Genomic DNA, 21345 nt, shown 5'->3' with positions numbered 1-21345 from the left:
GAGGAGTGTGTGACATGGTGAGGCTCAGAGTGTTTCAAGGAAGACTGAAGTGTGTATTATTTTGTTGTACTGTACATTTACTTGCGTATGCTTGTGTGTCTCAAGGTTAATTTTCACTTCACGCCAAAAAATAAGTACCGCAACATCGATATCAATAGATTTTTCTAAACTGTCAAATCGGTACAGGGCAACATCCCTCATGACGCTCATAACTCGAGGTTTCTTGGGTTTTTAATGCTAAGCATTGGTGTGTGTTCGTGTGTGTGTGTGTTTACACAGTATACCTGTGAAAATTGTGCGTATAAATGTATTGTGTATTCATTTTGCAATAATTTTGGATGATTTGCTATTAATTTCAGCCCCCCAAAAAAACAAAAAACAGATCGCCGCGATCATGTACCCGCACGTCACTCAGACCCACACGTGTGTGTGCACGCACACACACCAAACACACACAGACCAACACAAACACACACACAAAGACAGACAGACTTTCTTTCACAAATTTATGTTCATTGGGATAATGACAAACCATTCCAAAGTCCCTCTAGAAATACAAAAAAAAAACATTATTAAACTGAGCGAGTGAACAAACAACATAACGCCGTCATAACGCCACGATTTAACTGAGGTATCACGACAATTTCAATTACAAAGCTGCTGCATTTGTTTCCCTCTATTGTCAATGTTGAGCACAAGTGAACCCGCATAGCGCCGCCATTAAAAACCCAAACTGATTAAAAACCATTTAATTTGATAGCTAAACGGCGCTTCCCCATTTTGAGACGAGCCATTCATCATGATGCCAGACACACAAATGCAAAAAATCAATTTGACTCCAATTGTTGTAAGCGTTGAATCACGCTGCGAGACATGCTAAAGCTAATTTGCCAGACAAATTAGTTGGCTCACTTCGAACTTCATTGGCGAAGTTATAAAATCTCGTATGGAGAGGAAAGTGCTCCTGCCGTACATTTATAGTAATTGTTTCAACAGAACCCTGCTGTGGGGGGCATTTTAGACGCCCACCCCCGTGCCATTTTTTAAACACTGCGGCTGTCAAATGGCTTGGCTCAGGATAGCAAGCATTACAAAGACAGCTCCTCCATTTCCTTCTCACGACTGGAGTCCATCTTCCCTGCGATGCCAACACATGCCGAACTGGTTACAGTCCAGTATTTTTAGGCTAAAACGCTCCATTAAATCGTGCTGAAACAGAAGGTAAAAGTTAGTTTTAGATCAGAATTAGTTCTATTCTAAGATCACGGACAATTGGATGAGGTTGGATGAAACAGAACGTTTGTTAGTGAATGTGAGGAAACAGATGTCAATGTGGTGCCGACCTATTCAGCTGCCTGACACCAACTCCTAGAAGTCAGAGATCAGGGCGTTCTTGTCGTGTGGCCGGAACATACAAGTTTTCGCGGAACTGGGATATTTCAGTGAACATGCTTAGCTAAGGAAAATGGAAATATTTTCTTTAAACTTTGACCAGAAACAATTTTTGTTCACAAAATAATTGAATTCTTCTCCACGTAACCTCCATGCACTGGGCCAGTTTACTGTGGGACAATTTTTATGTGCAAATACGTCACTCATCTTTTTACAAAAATATATCATAACAACAAATTAACCAAAAGAAACCTGGAAACACGATTCTGGCCGGCATCATTTACCAGGTGCTCCTAGGCATTATCGTTTAAAAAAAAAATTAAAAATTAATATTGACCCATCTTGCGCTATTTACTTTTTCACATCTGAAATATTAAGTGTCATTGGTCAATTATTTGGTCATTTATCGTGATCAACACGCACGGTGCTTTTTGACACTTTGGCCATGCCGTAGTTCGCGGAAAACCAGAAGTGAACGCACCACTCGTCACACACACGAGATGCAGTGGTTTCAGCTTGTAAACAAAAAAAAACAACTGAGAGCAGATGAGCGTTAAGGTAGGACTAACATGGAAAAGAATACGTCAGTTTTCAATGGACAGTTCAACTTCAGAGTCCTTCCAGATGGCCATCTCGACAGGAAAAAAGTGACATGCATTCACTGAAAAGCTGAATTTAGTTTCCACCGCAGTACAGCAGTCTTAAGTATCGCTTGTCCTCGAAGCACACAGCTGATGCAGAGAGAGCTCCGCTCCCTTCTGGCGTAAAACAAACCACGCTGGATTGTTTGGCATGACGGAGACCATTGGAGGCGTCCACCACCCGCGATACCCCCACCACATCATTTGAGTCCTGTTCTGTATTGCACTACCCCCTGTTTGATGCTCACTTTATTCATTGTTCTTATTGCATGTTCTTCCCGTGCCTGCGTGTGTTCTCTCCGGTACTTCAGCTTCTCCCCACAGTCCAAAGACATGCAATTGAAGACGAGGCTGACTGGATACTCTAAATTGACCGTAGGCGTGGCTGGGAGAGCCAATGGTTGTCTGTCTCTATGTGTTGGCCCTGCCATGGACTGGCGACCTGTCCAGGGTGAACCCCGCCTCTCACCTGAAGGCTGCTGGGATAGGCTCCAGCCCCCCCCCCCCCCCCCATGAACCTTAATAGGAACAAGCAGAAGAAAATGGATGGATGGATCTTTTGTTTTGTTTGTACTTCTGGACAGCACATTGCTCCAACACAAATAAACATGCTGCATTTGCAGAAAGCAACTATTTGCCTCCTCCCATGTTGATATGATTAATTAAAAAAATGAAAAATATTAGTTTCAGGTAGATTTAGAGCAGATAAAAAATATGTGATTAATCTTGAGTTAACTATGGACAACCATGCGATTAATCAGATTAATTTTTTTAATCGACTGACAGGTCTAATTTTAACCAATACAATATTCCTGATAAAATATAGTTTTCATGACAATATATTAAAGTACAACGCTGAATGCCAAATTGAAGTACTCTTCTTTAATTTCCCAAATATGCAATGCCACATCAAATGAAACAAAAGGTACCATGGGGGAGCCTAGAAAAAGACATGACAAGAACTGTGTGTCACCCGGCGTCAGTGTCCGAGGGTTAGAAGTGCACAAGTGCCTCGTTGTGCATCAGCTGCTTGAGTGACACACAGATGAACCAAAATGTACCTCATGTATGTTGAGGGCTTCGAAAGAATGATCAAAATGTCTTCACCCTTCACCCTGAGATGCTCAGGCCTGATGACAAGGCAGGAGTTGCTTTAAGTCTCCAGGTTCTGTGTGGTGATAACTGGATCAACGGCCAGAACACGCTCACCGAGGCCAGATTACAGGTGCTGCACTTGTCTGGGACCAGTGGATTTTGAGGAGAGAGATGTCATTGTCGCACGATACAAGTTAAAAGTTTGATGCATGCAAAAGTGTTTTCTCATCACGCGCAAGTCATGTCTTCACTACACATTCAACAGCCAGAAAAGCAACGGAGGACCACAGCCTGGAGAACTACATCCATTCAAACTCTGCTGGCTTGAATGTGGATAAATTATCATAGCTGGCAGCTTGTAATGACTTCCCAAATGTTATAAGACCACACTGTGACAATAACACCAATCGTTACTGTTCTGGACCCAGTGGCCTACAGGGAGTCTATGACTACAGCTTTAAATCAATGTTGTAGTCAGAAAATTGATTTGAATATAATGCATTTAATGTCCCACAAAATACGTCTGACTCAGAATGCTGTACTTGACTTGATCAGGAGTTGATCCACTCATTCAATGGAGTAGGAACTGCTAACCACTCAAACATTTGATCTGAGAGGCTCCGTAGACCAGCCAAGTGCAACAGAAGTTCCAGGAAGTGGAATGAACCTCTCATTAGCTGCAGGGACCAATCTACCCGGTGTATGAAGAGGACGAGGTAATGCCGTATAGTGTCTGCTGGGCGTGACCCAAGTTGGCTGACAATGAAGTGACATCATTTATCTTGCGCACCGCAGAGCTGGTGTTTCCATCTGCTGCCAACGCATGATGAAAAATCAATTTCCCAATCTTCACACCGGGAGCGACGGTGGTTTGCTGCTTCAGTACTCTGGGTCGTACGGCAGCACCAAACAGCTTTATTAAGCTCCATTCAACTATGTGTCCATCACACTGTTACTATGGTGGCTGCTACCATGAAAACCAATCAGATCCACTGAAAATCCATGACTCCAGCACACGCGCATACATACACACACACACACAAAACATGCTTAGCTCTAAAAATGTTTGAACCATTTCACCAGCATGACAGACACTATGTTTCTTTAAACTTTGCTAGAAAGAGAGTGTGTGTGTGTGTGTGTGTGTGTGTGTGTGTGTGTGTGTGTGTGTGTGTGTGTGTGTGTGTGTGTGTGTGTGTGTGTTCAGTAAACAGCCATATCACTGGAGCAGTCCAAAGCCTGAAGCAACTCCATTGTGTCGGCTATTGGATTAACTCAACGCATGCTAATAGACATACTCATACCCTTGCCAGAGTCTTATGCTGACAGACACACACTCTCCCACTTTCTCTGGAGACACACACACCGCCAAAATGCCTAATTTCAAGGCTATGTGCTTGGCTAATTGTATGCAGTCTGCTTTCTGATTATGAAACACTATTTTGTACTCGAGGCAACGTTTCTTGCCATCAAAACATTGGTGTCCCTCCACACAAAGATTAAACAGTCTACATCTGTCACATCTTCAATTTAATCTGATTCTACAATGTAGTTTATTATTATCCCCGATGGTGCCATTATTCACTCTTTAAACACTCTGTTTAGACCGGGAGTGCTGAGGGAGGGTGGGTGTCCCAAACTCCAACACTATTGTGTTGTTTGCAGGCACAGGTTAGATTTCCTAATCTAATGCCAACGCCTATCGCATTGTGATCACAATATTTAAATTTAACCAGAGTGTATAATCCTGCACTGCTACGAAACTCTCATTTTCTCACACATTATGTTGCAGCTAAAGAACTAATCATGGAGTGATGAGAGGTTCCATTTAGGGATGCACCGATTGCCTGGCCAGGGACTGGAACCTCGTCACATTGTCCCGATTCCTAACTGGTCACTTGCCATATTGTGCCACTTTGGTGGAAATGGTGGCAAGTCAATTGCTGATGGATGTTGCATCAATCTGCAAAGCGCCAGACAGGAAATCTTCACACGAATGGCATACCATACCGGGGCAATTTTCAATTTACAACACCAAGTGCAGACTCCCAATCTCAAAAATAGACCTAAAGGACTCAATATAAACACAGACTCTACATGCACAAGATAGAAACACATCGATCAAGAGACAACGACCAAATCAGCAGAATCTGAGCAAGTTAGCAAAGTTGGTGGGCAGCTGAAGATCGCAGCTGTGGGGAGAACCGATGTGATCGGCGTCTCAGCCTACTAGAAACTCAGGGTCAAGCTCGCAATTTGTAAAACATCCATCCATTTTCTACCGCTTTTCCTGTTTAGCGTCGTGGGGGCTGGGGGGGTGGAGCCTATCCCAGCAGCCTTCCCCCTGGACAGGTCACCAGTCCATGGCAGGGCCAACACATAGAGACAGACAACCATTGGCTCTCCCAGCCACGCCTACGGTCAATTTAGTGTCTGGATTAACCTGGTCCCCTCTTGATGTCTTTGGACTGTGGAGGAAGCTGGAGTACCAGAGAGAACCCAGCAGGAACGGGGAGAACATGGAGACTCACCCAGAAAGACCCCGTGCTCCAGCCGGGGCTCCACCCACAACCTTCTTGCTGGGGGGCCACAGTGAGGACCACTGCTCCACCGGGCCGCCCTTTGTAAAACATGTAAGGCCAAATTTTACATGGGGGAAGCACAATGAAAACATCCCCAACAACAAACCTAATCAGACACTTCAAACTCCATCAGCCGGTGAGCCTGCCCAGCTTGAGGAAGCTAAGAAAGGGAAGCAGCTAAGGCCAGCAGGCAGCGCCTGGAGCCAAGAACCAGCCAGCAGCCTCCTCCTGTCCTTCACTGGATGCTGAGTTCAACTGCCTCTGTTCGATAAGTAAAAGATACGTCTGGATAAAGGTACTGATTCATTTCTAAGGTGTTAAAGTAGGAAAAGGTCCAGTTACTGGTGTAATCTGGGGGAAAACTGTAACAGTAATAGTTTCTGTCATTGAAGAAATGTTGATTTTTATGTTTTTACATTCTAGAAAATCAGAACAATCAAAAAATCAGTATTGGCAGATAACAATAACAAAAAAAAAAATTGAAATCGGAATCGGCCCAGAAAAACGCAATCATTGCATTTCTATTATCATGAAAAGTATTCATTTCCGAATCTTCAGACATTTTAACATGTCTTTTTTCAAACCAAACCTATCACGGTCCCTGAAATAGAAACAGAAACAGAATATCCTTGTTAAAGTAATTATCAGCCTCAAGGAACCGTGCTCTCGCTGCCTGAGAGGATCAAAGATCATCAGTGTTAGTGGTCCGCGACGCCGCTTCACATTGTTGTTGGGTTTTTTTACATTGATATTTTCATTTTGTGTGTCTTTGAATTTTATTTCATCCTTTTTTATTTCGCAAAATTTTGTGACACCACATTTCGTGACACCCCTATCAGTTACTAGAACTCCCAGGTCTAAACTCACATATGAAGACAACAGTCACCTCCTGTGCCAGCTATACTCTGGGAAACCATGCTGGCCATGCAGTCTGCCAGCACAACCAGTGGCACCTAATTCCAGGATGATGTTCTGGTTCTTCTTGTCTTTGTGTGTGCAAACGCATAGACTTGTAGAATATTCACCCACACACACAGTATACACATGTAAAGGGAGCCACAATCCACCGATCATTATCCAGCCAGCCATAAATCGCGGATGTGTGTCTCCACAATATGAGCCTGTCACTGTGACTGTGACCTTTGACCACCAAAATCCTTCCAGGTGGTCCCTGACACCCTGATGTCAGAGCCAGATCCGAGCAAGCTCCCTCTAGAGACTCCGAGTTAATGAGAGAGGATGAAAAACCTGAAAACACAACACTTTCGGCATCCAGCTTTCACCAGCGCAGAGGCATAAAAATGGACTGACAGACAGTGTAAGAACGCGAGCCAGTGCCCACATCGGTTGAACAACACAGCAAGAAATGACCAGCTGCCCAAGTTGCAGCATGCCCCCCTCACACACGCATCCCCGCCGCCGGCATACCACATCAGGTACACGGAAAGGCGCCTGGTAATGCCAGGTCAGACCAGCGCCTCAGACAGCCAATACATCCTCAATTTAAGAACTGGTAGATTTTCAGCTTACTACTAAAAGAATTGCCAAATAGCCAAATTTTTGTCCATGAAAAAAACAAAAAGCAAACAAAAAAGAGCGGGGACACTCAGGGCTCGGTCTAGCGCTTTAAACGATGTTCCTCTCCTCGTTGGTGTCTCAGATGAACTGCATCATGGGCCCACATCCTCCCTGCGCTCCAGCTCAAGCAGCAACAGCAGGGACATTATCATAATTTAGCCCATCCATAGACAGTATGAACACCAGCATCCTCCGGTTGGTTGTCATGGTGACAAAACTGACCAAACAAACAAAAAGATAGGAAGACTAACAAGTAGACAATAAAAGGCCAGGAGCAACTATCAGCTCCAGCTGTGTGTTTCCTCCCACTAGGCTGCAGCGCCCTGCTCCAGCTTTGCTAATAGAAAACAAACAAGAGAGGGCCCTAAATCAATCAATCGGGGTGATTTTCGGACTGCGCTTCTCCTCTGCAGCTCAAGCCTCCTCAGTTTTTGTTCATTCACAGATCATGAATTCAAGCCTAACACAATGGAAACTAATTTCCTGTCTCCACAGGCTGTCTGCTGCTCTTGATTTCCCTCACAACCCCGACCAGCGTACAACAACTTCTGTGATTGACAACGAGAGACTGATCTTTAACCTGGCAGCACCCATTTCATTATACAGAGAAATGATTCATTGAGAGTATTATTTTGTTACCAAATGTATTTTGGCTCAAGATTTGTTAAGAAATTGTTTTCAGCTGCATAGGAAACTAAATGTTAGTCCTAATATGATGCTTAAGTGAGGCAGGCTGAGCTTGGTGGAGGAACCAGTAATCTTCAGAAAATTTAAGACAATTTTCTGTCCTCAAGAAGAAAAAAAAAACAATTAACTTGAAGTGACCTGTGGCGTGGTGAGAATAATCACCGTCCTCCTTGAAAAGACTCTTCCACTGTGCTAAAAGCCTGCTAACACCAGTTAACATCTGGCTTTTGCAGGAAAGGGTTGAATCAGCATCCACTCCAGATGCTGTGTTGTAAACAGCAGTTTTGCGTGGAAGCCTTGACTGGTGAAGAAGCTCTGACTTGATTCAAGTTCCCTGAGAGCAGCCAGAACTGTGCTGCAAGTCACATGACTTCAGACTTGAAACTATTTGCATTTTTTAGGTGATATTACAATCAGCATGGATACATACACACACACACACACACGAGCACACACACACCGTAAAAGCCCCATGTAGCAACCCCATGGAGAGGTTAGTGACTCTCCTCACATGCACGCAGTGAAGCATCACAGTGCCCTGCAGGGTGGCCATTCACCTCGCTCACTCTGTCAGTGACCCCCCCCCCCCCCCCACACACACACACACACACACATTTTCATGACCTCAACTACATCTGCCATTAGACCAGCATCTCTCTCACACACACACGCACACTTTAATGACCTCAACTACATTTGCCATTAAACCATCTCTCTCTCTCTCTCACACACGCACACACACACACACGCACGCACAGCTCTCCAGGTGATGCATACACACATGTACTGTGCATAAGAGGGACAAGTGTGAGACTACGACAAAAGGAGGCAGCAAGTGGATCTTAGACAGGTGAGAGAGTGAGAGATTACAAAATAACAATAAAAAGAGGGGTGATGCCGTCCTTTGTTCAGTGAACGGAGCAATTCCTCAGGAGTTTCAGGAGGGAGGGATAGAGAGAGAGAGAGAGAGAAAAAAAAACCAATAACGCTCAAGTGAAAAGGAAGAGTGAGACATTTGAAGAAAGAATGAGAAATCAGTGTGTGAGGGGACAGGGAGTGACAGTGCCAAGGGCTTGCTGAACAGGCTCCTTTTATGCAGAGGCACGGCTGCCTGCCTGACAGACAGAGCATTAACACACACACACACACACACACACACACACACACACACACACACACACACACACTATATGTCTCTACACAGCCAACTTGTGAAAGAGTGTATTACATATTACAAGCTGTTAAGTCTGCAGTCAGAGCAGATGTTTATTCATGACAAGCACATGAGGAGAATGTCGGGACACACACACACACACACACACAAAGGTTGTGTACGGACAGTCATTGGCTCTTATAGTTGTGAGGTCACTTTCTGCAAGGACACATTCACATCTATAATAGGCAATGGAACTTCTTTATCTTAAGAAAGTCAGTTTAAGAAAATGCGTGCGTTCCCATCCACTACTACAACTGCTAGTACTGTTACTCTTTTGTGAATACTGGGGTCAGAGATTAGCTGTAGCTGGTACAAAATTTCCAGTCAGGTATCATTTACCACAGCAGAAGGAGACGTGAGCAACGCCATGATGTCATTAAAAGGTAGATCAACACAAATGGGGAGGAGAGAAGACACAGTGGACATGGAAAATACCACCAAAACCAACCACAGCTCCACCTGCTCGGTCGGGTCCTGCTAGCTCGCACAAATGTTTGTGTGGGCCGCCACCATTGCTTCTCTGATGCAGAGGACTCCATCCTTTAATGTCAAATCTGTTTCCATTGCACTTCTTCATGTCGATACACCAACTACTCCACCTTCCTGAGGCGTATTTTTGCAGTCGTTCAGGATTTTTCCATTCAGGTATTTTTATGCACAAATCAAAAATGTGCATAAAAGCAGGCAGATGGAAGCCAGACTAATAAGATAGCAAAGACGCTGCTCACTGGGGAAGAAACAGTTGCAGTCAGATGACTAGAGAGGCTCCAAACAAACGCGAGCATCACGTCTTTGGAGGAGAAGCTAAAGGTGCGCTGATGAAGGACAGCCTTGAGTGAAAAGCTGACAAAAACCCCAACCATCATTATGTCATTTTAAAAGTGTCAGCTCTCTCGAAGGTGACTCCACTCAGGAACCGCTGTGGCTATGAGGGTATTGCTGTTCAGAATGACAGGGTGTGATGTCAAATACTGTGGAGCATCACACACACTAGAGAAACTGCAATCCAGCACCAGTCCACAGAACCAGCACCTTGTACCAGCAAGAAACAGGAAGAGAACAGACATGCTCCACATCCACAGTTGAGCTCTGCCAACCGCACCACAGAGGGAAGACCACCAGTTGCCCCATGTAGCTTCAAGCATCTGGTGGCTCAATGTACAGCTGTTCTCTGACACGTGTTGTTCATGTGAGTGCGTGTTCCTTAGCATGTGCTCATGTACACAGGGGTGGGGTGTATTTAGATAGTGCCTTATTACCTTAACAGTACGTGTCCTTCAGTGTTGTGTTGCCTCATTCACTCACACTCATACACACAAACACACTCACACACACACACACACACACACACACACACACGGCCCAGACTTCTGAGCAGGGTCCAGGTTCAGTACCTCGAGGAACCACGAACCTCCGATGACTTAAATCTACCTCATAAACCACGTCACCCCTTCTTGTCCTCCAGGCTGTACGGGGTTGGTCAGTGGAATGTGATGTCATTGAGTCACACTGAGATTTGATAACGTTGAAGTTCAAGTAAATCCCCAAATAAGTTGACTGGTGCACGCAGAGATGAAAGGATGGGGGTGAGGAAACGTCCCTCCCCACGACTGTTTTTGCAGATGGCTTGTTAAAGAATCCTCACTGACCCCGACAGTGGGAACCCAGACTGCTGCCATCAGGACGTTACGGGGTTCCAATCCAAGACAGAACAGATGCCTGCATATGTATAAGAGCTGTCAGGACATGAGGACGGCGCTGCGTCAAGTGTACTTGAATGCACTTGATGTCCATTAGGGACAAATGATTCATCTTGGATCTTGAAGAAAGTTGTCCTCAACTCTTGATTCTCCAAAGCTGTGGCCTTTGTGCCTCAGGTGGAATATCAGCAGGAGAGACATGAACGGAATTCAGCTGCAGGATGAGTGGCACAGAAGAAGAAATGGGGCTGACATCACTTCTGACTTTTTTGAGTGTTGGATACAGTATTCTGATTCTGGAAACAATAATAATTGTATTTCTACAACAACATTGTTCTTTTCTTTCTTTCTTTTTTTTGCATTTTGACAGATGAATCCTGTCAAGCAAGCGGCGCTCAGATGTAGTCACAAACACAAGCTGTGATTTACCGGTGCACACAGACAAGCTTCTCACTACACGGCCCAGCAGGACTTTGACACATTGGATAAACACAGATTCTGTTCACCATGTTTGTCCTTCAGTCCTCAAACAGTCCTAGAACAGACCACCAGACCAGGTCACGTTCCTACACAATGGATCAGCCGAGCGCACCTCTCCAGACAGCCAACTGGGTTGTCTTATTATACCAGCATCTGATGATTTGGCGAAATGGAGAAGCTGTGGTTAGAGCCATCAAGCTAGCAAGTCCCCCGACCATTCCTATCCCAACATCCTACATTCTTATTCCTACATTAACTCTTTCCTTGCCAGTGATATTGCATATTTTCACTCATCTTTCAAGACCCAGACTATGTGGGGCTATCATGATTGAAAGCTGACATAACTAATACATATAAAAAGTTCATCGATTGCTTCTCTTTTGGAGAAACATCTGGGCGCTTGGTTCCATCAAAAACCTTTTCTGACAAAAAACTGAGAAAAACAAATGTTCGTAAGAGTATTTCTATTCATTCTTTTGGGTTTGTTTTCTCACACTCATACTGTTACTTCAGTTGTGTACAACCAGGAAATAAACAATAGTAATCAGAGCGACAACACTGATGTGTCTGCTGCGTCCTCCTGAGCTTCCTCTTCTTCGCTTGTTTTTGGACTTCGAGTGCAGCACTGTTTCACGATGAGCATTCGTGTCCTGCCTGACAGTGAAAACATGGATGCAAGAAAATCTTGGCAGTGGTGAGTAAAACTTAACGTTTTGTTCTCCCCTGCTCAATGGGGACTTCACGCCGGTCGGGAGACAACAGACGCCGGATCAACTATAACGTTCCCTCAAAGAACACATCCTCGTAAACCCTTGTTTCCCGTCACTCATTCTAAGTGCTTGAGCTGAAGTGGCTTAGTTGAGTTCAAGTGGATTAGGTAGTGGGTGTCGGCGCAGGTACCGGAGCTTCTCACTGACTACATCATTCACATGCAGTTGTTTCAAAATTTACCCCTGCCTCAAGGAACCGTGTCTGCTGCTGCTGACTGTACTACACCGTATCACACAGCAGTTGCCCGACATTTCAAGTGCCGCTGAATCCATAGTGAAGTTTTTATTTGTAGAAACGCAGAAAAAAAATGATAAATTTTCTTAGCTGTGGCCTTCAGATTCCTGCAGACTTCCGAATTTATGTACCCACCACTTTCCAAACCTGCGTCACTTCATCGTACAACACTGTGCAGTGGCAATGAAGGTATTCTATTCTACTCTGTTGTGCTGACAGGTGAGGACATGTTTGGTGACCTGACAGTGGAGCTCACTAATGGAGGATAACCACACACACACACACACACACACACACACACACAGATGACTGCTTTTACATTCTCTCCCTTACCTCCAACACACACATCAACAAACACACCATCTTACTATCCGCTGCTTGTGTCATGCAAAACAAAATATGAGTAAAGGACATTTAAGGACACGGCGTCAAGGACCAGGGTCTGGTACAGCTTCTCGGGACCTGACACCAACATACGTGCAGGACTCCTGGACACCACGGCGGCGCCATGAAAACTGTAAATAAGGCAGGTTTGCCAGCAGATCCTGATTTTGTTTGGTTGGGTTGTAACAATCTCAAATGCCGCTTGTGCTTATTGGTGAGCACGCATGCTGAATTTATTCAAAATATCTATGTCATTTTATCTCCCAGACAGTATCAAAAAGAGACAAAACATCTTAGCAGTTAATCCTAGAAGCTTTTATGTTAATGTCACAATACGAGTCTTTATGCATCAGCGGCAGTGAAGACAGGATGTCAATGCCGCAGGGTCGCAAGAATCAAAAGCAATTCAACTTGGGGGGATGAATATTCTCACTAAAGTTAGTGTCATTAAATAGGAAAAAATCTGTTACAGTCATTTGGTGTCATCTTCAGCGACACATTAAAATATGTTGCAGCGAGTTAATACAGCTGCTTTGATGAGTCATGTGATATGTTCTGATTATTGTTCATTTCTGCACAGAACCAAAAGACGAAAGACACAACGCTAATAAGTGACAGATATTTTCCTCCAGAGTTGACGGAAAAATAAACTAAAACAGGAAATATAAGAACTTTCATTTGTTGGACAGATGTTATGTGTCTGCTTGACATCTGCATTGGCATCATTATTCTGTCAGCTATATCAACTTTTTACAGTCAGGACGTTTCAAAGTTGTGCCGCAGCTTTTTGCACCTCAAATTGCTTGAAAAAGTCACTCTTGGTTCCAGCATCCCTGGCAAAACTCAACATTATCCCGTTTTGTGGCAAATGCAATTCCAACAGCATGACACTGTGACAACCTTGAGCTCAGGCCTGCCCCATCAGCTGGAGCCTCAAACACACCTCTCTGTGGGAAAAACCTGCAACATTCTGGCCAAATAATATGAATGCAACATTGAAGTATAACAAAAATACTCAGAAATACGGTAAAATAATGGGAAGAAAATTCAAGATCCTTGCATTGAACTGAATATTAAAGGACAAAACATGTCCTCTTTTATAACGCGACTTTTAGTGAATGCAAACTTGTTACCAGGCATGCCAGATCAACCAGTATCTGCCAGTATCTGCCAGTACCTGCCAGTATCTGCTAGTATCTGCCAGTATCCGCCAGTACCTTCTAGTATCTGCCAGTTTCTACCAGTATCTGCCAGTACCTGCCAGTATCTGCCAGTACCTTCTAGTATCTGTCAGTATCTACCGGTATCTGTCAGTATCTGCCAGTATCCGCCAGTACCTTCTAGTATCTGCCAGTATCTACCGGTATCTGTCAGTATCTGCCAGTATCCGCCAGTACCTCCTAGTATCTGCCAGTATCTACCAGTATATGCCAGTATCTGCCAGTATCCACCAGTACCTTCTAGTATCTGCCAGTATCTTCTAGTGTCTGCCAGTACCTTCTAGTGTCTGCCAGTATCCGCCAGTACCTTCTAGTATCTGCCAGTATCTACCACTATATGCCAGCATCTGCCAGTATCCGCCAGTACCTTCTAGTATCTGCCAGTATCTACCAGTATATGCCAGTATCCACCAGTACCTTCTAGTATCTGCCAGTATCTTCTAGTGTCTGCCAGTACCTTCTAGTGTCTGCCAGTATCTACCAATATATGCCAGTATCCGCCAGTACCTTCTAGTGTCTGCCAGTATCTGCCAGTATCCGCCAGTACCTTCTAGTATCTGCCAGTATCTACCACTATATGCCAGCATCTGCCAGTATCTGCCAGTACCTTCTAGTATCTGCCAGTATCTTCTAGTGTCTGCCAGTACCTTCTAGTGTCTGCCAGTATCTGCCAGTATCCGCCAGTACCTTCTAGTATCTGCCAGTATCTACCACTATATGCCAGCATCTGCCAGTATCCGCCAGTACCTTCTAGTATCTGCCAGTATCTACCAGTATATGCCAGCATCTGCCAGTATCCGCCAGTACCTTCTAGTATCTGCCAGTACCTTCTAGTATCTGCCAGTATCTACCAATATATGCCAGTATCCGCCAGTACCTTCTAGTATCTGCCAGTACCTTCTAGTATCCGCCAGTACCTTCTAGTATCTGCCAGTATCTACCAGTATCTACAGTACCAGATCTTTCAACATTACTTGTTTGTAAGGTTTAGTCAGTGTGGCTCAGTGGGGAACGATTTTCTAAGACAGTTTATGGGATTTTAGCATGAATCCTCAAACCTAGACTGTGTATAATCGGGGACGTGTATAAGGGGCATATACTGTACATTTACCCTGGTTTTCCTTCATAATCACAGTAACTATCCTCAGCTGAGAGCAGATATTCTCTGTATTGGTCATCCCATGTTCTCTGCATGAGCCCAGTTTCTGCCTCAGTCCACTCATGCGAGGCTGATTTCAAGTCTCAACAGTTGCTCAGTCAATGTGTTTGGGAGCTCATCTGGACGTCAAGGAAGATAAATAACATGATTTAGGAGCTCCTGCTTCACTGTACACCAAAAGCAGCATCTCCTCTCAGGCCTGCGACGGGACACAAAGCCCTGCTGTCCAACACCGCCTCGTCTGGCGAGCCACACCATCCCACCCTGTCTCCTTGTTACGTATTGATGTCATCTGACTTCCTACTCTGCCATACTTCCTGTAATCACTACCTGGCGTCTGTCACCGAATCCCCGTGACCTGTGGTTTTCCTCGGTAGGTGAGCCTGGCTGGCACACTTCGGCTCAGCAAACCCAAAATCATCATCGCCAGTGCTGCCCTTTTTCTGTCCTTCTTGGAACATGGACATTCCTCATTAGTCCTCAAATATTTCACAAGGCAGGAATGGATGAGGCAGTATTCCTACTGCGGCCTCACACAGGCAGTTTACATCTCACAAGGTCGGTTTTTTGCATCTGTAAAGCTGAGATGTATCAAGCCCAGCAGCTGGAGGATAGACCAATTAGAGAAAGATCTGGATGATAGCTACACTGGCATACTGCACCAGTGGACTCCATCTCAGCCTAACGAGCGATTACGCAGCAGAAGTCCATTAATTAAGTCTGCAGGATGATTCCTGTTATCATCATCATTGTCTGGTGTCTGCCTGGTGGTATGGAGCAAGGTGAGCGGAAGAGGATGAGTGACACATCCTGCATGAAAAAAAAAAAGGGAAATTCTAGATCCACCAAATGACTCATTCAAAGAAGACAGCGTCTGTTAGGGCGGGGCTTATCAAAGATAATAAAAGGAACTCAACGTGCGAGAAAACTGGTGCGTCCTCGCCTTCCAAATTCAAATCTACGCCCAATGACTAAATACTTGATTTTAGTCAAATCCGTCCATCCATTTTCTCCCTTTAACCCTTCTTTGTTTTGTGCTGCCCCAGGAGCATCCATCAGCTCTCCTGACTCCTCCTAAACCCATACTGATCTCTCAAAACTCATATTTCTCTTTTGATTTGCATCATTTATTTGACATAAATACTTTACAAATTGGAGTTGGCAAAGACACAGCCCATGATTTGATTTTTTGTTTGTCACCACAGAGAAACCGATTACATATCTAAGTAAATGGCTCGAGGAGACAGTCTCCATTGTTTTCAGTCCAATGCACAGCGCAGAGCGCGATAACTCATTTAGGTGTGGGGGGAGTCCATGTTGACATTTTAAATTGCCAATCATCTGCTGGCAGTTGAAGGCTGATCCAATCAGCGGTTATGTCATTTTTGTCTACGCCCACTGACTGTGTCCCACATCTATGAGCAAATGTCATTTGTCAGACTATAGACGGAGCGCAGGCCGGGGGCTGGCTCTGGAAGCCTGCTTCTCTTGTCGTTATATTAGAGGATCCCTCCACACTCATTAAAGTCAATGTTCATTATCCAAGTGATGAGGCTTTCCCACTCAAGGACGGTTCAACTGATGAAAAAGTGTCTTTTAGTTTCTTTCTTTAAATACTGTGGTCTCCTACTTCCAGGAGGACGGACGTCCTACGCGCAGGCAGAGTGCATCATCAAACCCACTCTTCACCTGAGACAAAAGAACAAACTTGGTACAAAAAGTGTTCAGTTTGCAGATTCTTGTCTAAAGTATAGCATTAATAGATGCACTGGGTTTCTGTTGGATTGTACTGAATCATGGCGCAGACTGAGAGGCCAAGTGGGTGGGATGTCCATCGTTGAGCTCCGTGACACGTTCACGGATTTTGTCCAGAAATGGAGGTTCTTTGTTACATTAGGAGTGAAGGGTAGGAAACACAGAGCGAGAGAGAGCCAGGCGGATTTCCGAGGGGGGGGCAGGGTGAAGACAAAGCTTAACTGTGTTGATCCCACAACATGCTGACTTGCATCTTCTTTTTCCTTCCCTCATCTCTCTCTGGATTGGTGTAAACTTTGTCATGTTCTATAAATTTAGTATGTATACATTTTTTTTTTTATCTTAATCCTGATGTTGGGGGGAAATATTTTGAACCCTTACTGTGAATGTGGAGAAGTGTTTGTGCCCAAACCCCCTCCAGATCGCAACTCGCTGAGTCAGCAAAAGACCCGCAGCGCCGTCCTGCTATTTGTTTTGCTGCGTCTTTAGAACGTAGGGATTTCCAGCATAATCAATTCATATTCAACAATCTTCATCTGGCAAAATGTATATTTGTCATATTTATTAGCAAATGGAAATGTTTGTTGAACTGCTTTGTCACACTTCACGATGAATGACATCACCTGACTGACACGCGGGTTTTGACCTCATTGTTTCCTCGTGTATTTCTTTGAGTAACGAGCTGGCGTTGGCGATGAAACCATGTGCGCACACTGCTGTCGCTCTCATTCACGGCCGGTTGTTCACGTTCATCCGGACACACAGGAACCTTGGTGGAGGAACGTGTCGCCACTTTCACGCCATCATCAGTGGTTCCTTTACCAACATTATGGGCAGCACCTTAACGTCCCTTCATGATGAAACCTATTTAGTATTTTGATCCAGCTGCATTTAGAATGTGTTTACAGAACTCTTTTGAAGAGCTCTCAGGGGCAAATGCCACCTCAAAAGTAGAATGTGGATCTTCAAGAAGCCAGAGGTGCTTGACCCCCCCCGTGTGACAAGCACTTGTACAAAATATTTTAGGGAGTCTGATCTAAAAATATGAACAACAGTTGATAGAAGTGATGAAGTGACACACTTCCATGTCAATCATGAACTCGGGAGTTACTTTAATGCTGGAGATCGAAGCAAATTTGACTCCATTTTGTTCGACAACTTTGCATCTCTTGTTGTGTTGCAGTTTTTGCCATTGTAGGATTTTAAATTGCCTGTCAGTGAACAGGAGCCATGGGCTGGATGTGAATCCTACGTTCAGGCGTGTCTTGTCTTGTCATGTGTCCGATCCTGCTGGGAACAGTTTCTCTTGGTTCATATTAGTTTGAGGGGCTCTCTTTGTGACACCACAGATATTTTGGGAGCTGATCCAGATCCGAAATTCAGCTTAGACATTGAAAACTTGAACGTGTGCAAAGGAAAATATTTTCATATTTTAAAAATCTGAAAATTTTTAATGAAGTGGTGTTTTAAAGTTTTTAATTTGCTGATTGTAGTTGTTTTGTATTGTATCGTTGTATAACTGAAATCCTGGACTCTGTCTACCGCCACGAAGAATCGCTGCTGCCTCTATTTCCTGGTCCAGCAATCCAGCGGCTGGAGGTGACACTCGCCACTAAATATTAGGTCTGTCTGTCTCGCCCTGGTGCCTTTGCTTAGATCAGCACAGTGTGAGTCTACATCTCATTGGACAAACCTTCTCTCCCTCCCTCTCCCTCCCTCCCTCTCTTGCCACAGTGGATTTCTACACCTCACCGTTCAAACAAACGGAAGCTTGATATTTAAGCCAGTTTCAAACAAATGTTGTTGTGCACACACACACGCACACACACACACACACACAGATATTTGAATTCAGCACCAAAGAATGATGGTTACACAATAAACAACCATGACTTGAACACCCAATCCAAGGGTGGGGGGGGGCTGAACACATGTTGGCTCATCATGTGTAGAAAGACAGTCCTGACCTCTTTGTTCACTGCCAGTAGGAAGACGACCAAAATAAATCATCAATATTTCATGCGCTGCCACCATTTTTCGTGCCTTGCTTTTGCCAAATTCCAGTCAAGAATCGGAATGAGAAAAAAGCTCCTGGTAACGAGCGTCTGGAGTGACTCTTCGCAGCTCCCAACACTCCACACTGGCCGCTGCGACAGGAGCCTTTGGCACAAACATGGATGCCAATTTTGCCTTTTGGAATTGCACATTCTAATTTTGACATTGTTCCTCTTCTAGCACGCGGCGCCGCAGCAGAGACCGATCCTCACCAAACACACGTCCACGCACCTCCATTTGGCAGCCGGAGACGGGAGGCACCAAACATCTAGCGAGTCTTGGAAGGGGTTTTATTTATTTTCTTACAGCAATTTCAATATAATGTCAAGGCCTCACAGGATTTATTTTGTGTTGTTTTTGTATTATTATTTGGAAACCCCTTTTTTTGGACTTCTTGTCTTTGAATTAAAACCCATTTTCATACCTTTGAGACGACGAAGGCAGCAAAGCGGAGAGAAACTCCTGGACGTCATAAACATTTGGCCGTTGTTTTCAAATAAAATGTAAATGCAACTGAATGTGTGAAATCTACTTCAATGACTGAATATGGAGTAGATGTGATGAGTATAAGCTGAATGTGAACAAATGGACCTGAGAGAGTCAAACTGGCTTCCAAAAACATGAATGAACTGCAATATTCAAGTAAGAAGGTCCAATATTTCTCAACGGCAAATTGTGGGTCAAAAACGTCATTCGAACTTGATTGTTGTGGTGCAACAGACGTGAGGAATCTTCTTTGTTCGACACAGACTCCAACAAAATCAAACCATTATCATTTCACTGGGTTTTTCAATAAAAACAGAAGAATGTAAAAATGATAATTCCCTCAAATATCAAACATCAACAGTAATCACCAGAAGACAGAGCTTTTCCAGCGTCATGCAGCCGTTTTGCTGCCTCGCATCCTCATTGCACTTCCAGCTTTTATACTCCTACATAACATAATTCTCCTCTCAGCCACAGAACTGCCTCTGAGCATTGATTTTGTTTTCTTTATTTTCAGACAAAATATGAGGGAGAAACTTGCAGCCTCATGCTGAAGTCTGTATCCAGTAAATCACGTTACTCTCTTGTTTCGCCTCTGCCGCTCGGAGTATTTATACGTGTGTGTGTGTGTATACTTGTATATAAAAATTAAAAACTCAGTCAAACTAAGAATTACTCTTTGTTTGAAAGGTAATTCCACACAGTAAGACATCTGAGTACAAGCCCTCCACTGTGAGCCGCTGAGCTGGTCTGAGGTCAGCGGCTCCAGCCAGAGTGACTCCTCCTCCTCCTCTCTGGGTGAGTGTGGGCTTCACTGAAAGTCGCTGCTCTGGTGTTGAGCTGAAATCATCTAAGTTGACTTCTGGCCCTCTGTGGAACATGGACTCAGCCCCCTACAACATTACCATGGCTACGATGCAAGCTGCTGCTAAAAGGACCTGCTGCTAAAAGGACCTGCTGCTGACCACACAGACCTCCATGACTGACAGATGTCCCTCAGAATTACTCAACGTCAGCACAGTTAAACACCAAGTTTCCTAATGTAGTCCCCTGCATGTGTCTGTACTTTTGTCACCTCAGAAAGTCACTGCTGCCATCACTTCCTGAGACCTGCCGAGGCTCACTGTTTGTCTCATGGGTGCAGAGTCTCCCTGTGCAGGGGCCCCCAGGGGTCCACCTACCCAAACTGACCACCAGTCCACCATGAGGGAGGTGCTCATGCCATTCCTCACCTGGAAGCTCTTCTTCTTGTGAATCTATGTGCGCCATGTCAACAGAGAGTACTAGAAGCACATTCATCAGATAACTGGCAGTCAAGGAATTAACTGAGCTCGTGCTGCCACTCACCTTCCGAGCTGAGGAGTTCATCCAGTGGTCAACAAACTTCCACAGAGATGGTCCAAGGTCCAGGTGAGCCATATAATCCATCTCCAGCCAGAAACGAGCCAAATGTCTATTTCTGCCCCACACAGATGAATTAGCATGAGCTTTAGCCACAGCTAGTAAGACAACCGCGTCCTCCCCAGCCGTCTGACTGTTTGCTCTCCATGGAGGTGAAACACCGGTCAGGACGTGCCCAGCCGCCGCCCTACCATTGGATTGACACCTCCTTTGACCAATCAGAGTGCCCCATCTCCGTTCCACGGATTACAATCTCAAATGAGAGTTGCAGCATTAACTCAAATCAGTTGCTCCAAATGGTGTCGATGACTGGTGTTTTGTGGAGCCAATGAGCTTCTGCTCAGGGAGCCTTGCTGTTTAAAAGGGTCCAGGTCTGAGCTGCGGGAGCACAGAGGTCTGCCCCTGCCCGTGGTAACTAAGATCATGACAATGAAATCAAAGTGAACACAACATGCGTGATGGTTATAATAATTAGGTTCTAAAACTAATAGAAATGTATAGCCTTGTTT

General features: G+C 44.6%; 1 protein-coding gene across 3 annotated transcripts in view; it reads right to left on the bottom strand.

The window, feature by feature from the left end:
- Positions 1-21111, bottom strand: part of tenm3 (teneurin transmembrane protein 3) — a 469376-nt gene extending 448265 nt beyond the window's left edge. For 2 of the 3 annotated variants that reach the window (XM_086210454.1, XM_086210455.1), the window contains exon 1: positions 20783-21110. The gene's annotated coding sequence lies outside the window, so the exon portion shown is untranslated. Of the gene's footprint in view, positions 1-20782 lie in introns of all 3 variants that reach the window. The other variant, XM_086210453.1, reaches the window with a different exon arrangement.
- Positions 21112-21345: the final 234 nt, after the last annotated feature.

Source organism: Aulostomus chinensis, chromosome 8, assembly GCF_037954235.1.
Source record: "Aulostomus chinensis isolate RoL2024-O1b breed Wild chromosome 8, RoL_Achi_v1.0, whole genome shotgun sequence".
NCBI classification, from domain to species: domain Eukaryota; kingdom Metazoa; phylum Chordata; class Actinopteri; order Syngnathiformes; family Aulostomidae; genus Aulostomus; species Aulostomus chinensis.
This window is presented reverse-complemented; position numbering and strand designations above follow the sequence as displayed.